Source organism: Thamnophis sirtalis, unplaced genomic scaffold (genome assembly GCF_051295495.1).
Source record: "Thamnophis sirtalis isolate CommonGarterSnake01/CBP01778 unplaced genomic scaffold, rThaSir2_p1.2 scaffold_1, whole genome shotgun sequence".
Taxonomy (NCBI): domain Eukaryota; kingdom Metazoa; phylum Chordata; class Lepidosauria; order Squamata; family Natricidae; genus Thamnophis; species Thamnophis sirtalis.
In genome coordinates, this window is record NW_028261381.1 from 174845672 (window position 1) to 174848749 (window position 3078).

Sequence of the window (3078 nt, forward strand, 5' to 3'; positions counted from 1 at the left end):
ATTCAACCTAGAAATAAGGAGGAACTTTCTGACAGTGAGAACAATCAACCCAGAAGTTGCCTTCAGAAGTTGTGGGAGCTTCATCACTGGAGACTTTCAAGAAGAGACTGGACTGCCATCTGTCAGAAACGGTGTAGGGTCTCCTGCTTGGCTGAGGGGTTGGACTAGATGATCTCCAAGGTCCCTTCCAACTCTGTTAATCTGCAAAATTTTCAACCATGGCAATTTGAAGATAGGTGGACTTCAGCTCCCAGAATTCACCAGCCAGCTATGCTGGCCTGGTGAATTCTGGGAGCTGAAGTCCACCTATCTTCAAGTTGCAATGGCTGAGAAACACTGTCTTAACTTAAGCCTAAATTGATCTGTTTGAAGCGAGAATCCCAGATTAATGCCAGATGATGATTATTTTTCTTCCTTTTTGGGTGGGGACAGGATGACCTGAGGAAGATCGTCACGACCCTCGCGGTGAAGAACGAAGAGATCCAAAATTTCATTTATTTGCTCAAGCAGATGCTTCAAAATGTGGAGGTAACAGGGTTTGGAGACATTGGGGAAGCCAGAGGTTAACCTTAAAATGGTTTATCCAGGGGTTCCAGATGCAACAAGGCTCACCTGCGGCTGAGGCAGCGAAGGTGCAAAAGAGCCAGGGGAGCTGAGGGTACTCAGCTCGGTTGAGGCGCGAAGACCCAGAGGAACCCTAGCCACCGCCGTCGGCATCGTGGGCTCCTCCGGGTTGCGTCGGGGTCCGGCAGTAGCAGCAGTTGGAGCACCCCAGAGGAGCCGAGCCAGCCACCACCAACATTGTAGCTCAGTCTGGCTTGCATTGGTCCCGGGGATGGTGGTGTCCATAGGATGGAGATCCAGTAGAAGCCAATCCGGCTATTGCTGGCATCGAGGTACCCTCTGGGTTGCATTGGTGGTGGAGGCAATCGTGGAGTGGAGACCTAGGGGGAACTGGGCCAGACAAGGTGGTACTGCTCGCAGCTGGTAGCACTGGGCTTGCCGGTTGTGCCCGGGGATTGAATTGAATTGAATTGAATTTATTGCATTTATATGCCGCCCTATTCCCGGAGGGACTCAGGGCGGCTCACAAATCGAAGGGAGGGAAATACAAACAAGGGAAAAGAAACAACACAACAAACAACTACAGAAAGAATTTAAAAACAATCAACAGCCACACAGTTCGAGCGGGGATGGGAACTCGTCAGCCTCAGGCCTGTCAGAACAGCCAGGTTTTAAGGGCTTTGCGGAAGGCCTGAAGGGTGGTGAGGGCCCGAATCTCCACGGGGAGCTCGTTCCAGAGGGCCGGAGCAGCCACAGAGAAGGCCCTCCTCCGGGTGGTAGCCAGGTGACATTGGCCGGTAGATGGAATTCGGAGGAGGCCTAGTCTGTGGGATCTAATAGGTCTATGGGAGCTAATTGGCAGCAGGCAGTCTCTCAAGTACCCAGGTCCAATACCATGAAGGGCTTTATAAGTGACGACTAGCACCTTGAAGCGTATCCGGAGACCAATGGGCAGCCAGTGCAGCTCGCGGAGGATAAGTGTAACGTAGGTGTACCGGGGTGTACCCACAATCGCTCGCGCGGCTGCATTCTGGACAAGCTGAAGTCTCCGAATGCTCTTCAGGGGCTGCCCCATGTAGAGCACTGGGCGCGATCGGGCGAGCCACCATCTTCCGAGAGTGCTGTGTGGGTTCGACTTACCCAGGGTGGACAGGAGCAATTCTTCTATCTGGCGGCTGTGACCTCCAGCTCATCCGGCAGCTTCTCTGCAGACAAGCAGGTCTCCTTTGCCATTCCGGCCCACTGCCAGAAACTTCTAAGAGGGGTTTTACTTTCAATTTGGCAGGCCCCATCCTCCCTCATCCTGTCTTTTCCCGTCCTCCGCCTTCCTTGAGTTTTCCTGCCCCCTGGTCGACTAGGGAGCAGCCGTGGCTTAGTACCCCGGACAGCATCCCAGGATCCGGGGAGCTGATGAGTTGTTTTAGGGCACATTCAGGTTAGGGTTCCAAATAGCATCCTCATACAAATGAGAGTCCAAAGCTTGAAATTCCTCAAATTTCAAGTGGGGCACATCTGAGGGGGAGAAGGGGATAGGATAGGGGTGCTTTCCATGGTCCCACGCTGAGGGAGAGGGAATAGGATATGGGAGGCTTCTGTGGGGCCAGACTGAGGGAGAGAAGGGGATAGGATAGGGGAGGCTTCTGTGGGGCAAGGCTGAGGGAGAGAAGGGGATAGGATAGCGGAGGCTTCTGTGGGGCAAGGCTGAGGGAGAGAAGTGGGTAGGACAGGGGAGGCTTCTGTGGGGCCAGACTGAGGGAGAGAAGTGGGTAGGACAGGGGAGGCTTCTGTGGGGCAAGGCTGAGGGAGAGAAGGGGATAGGATAGGGGAGGCTTCTGTGGGGCAAGGCTGAGGGAGAGAAGGGGATAGGATAGCGGAGGCTTCTGTGGGGCAAGGCTGAGGGAGGGAAGGGGATAGGATAGGGGAGGCTTCTGTGGGGCAAGGCTGAGGGAGAGAAGTGGGTAGGACAGAGGAGGCTTCTGTAGGGCCAGACTGAGGGAGAGAAGTGGGTAGGATAGGGGTGGCTTCTGTGGGGCAAGGCTGAGGGAGAGAAGGGGATAGGATAGGGGAGGCTTCTGTGGGGCCAGACTGAGGGAGAGAAGTGGGTAGGACAGGGGAGGCTTCTCTGGGGCCAGACTGAGGGAGAGAAGTGGGTAGGACAGGGGAGGCTTCTGTGGGGCCAGACTGAGGGAAAGAAGGGGTTAGGATAGGGGAGGCTTCTGTGGGGCAAGGCTGAGGGAGAGGATAGGAGAGGTTGATGGTAACTACTTATTAATTTTCAAGCTGTTTAGTATCGATTTATCATGCCCAAACACATAGTGGAGCATGGGTATTCTGCTAGAATAGTCAAAATAACATTCCTTTCTCAGAGAGCCAAGGACATCCTGCCCTGCACCTGGAGGGGGTGTGACTGGGAGGCATCTCCAGTTTTGGACGGTGCCTGAGGGCCATGTGATGGACATGGGTGGTGCTGGGCAGGGACTTGAACTTTCTTTTGGGTGGGGAAAATCTGAAGCT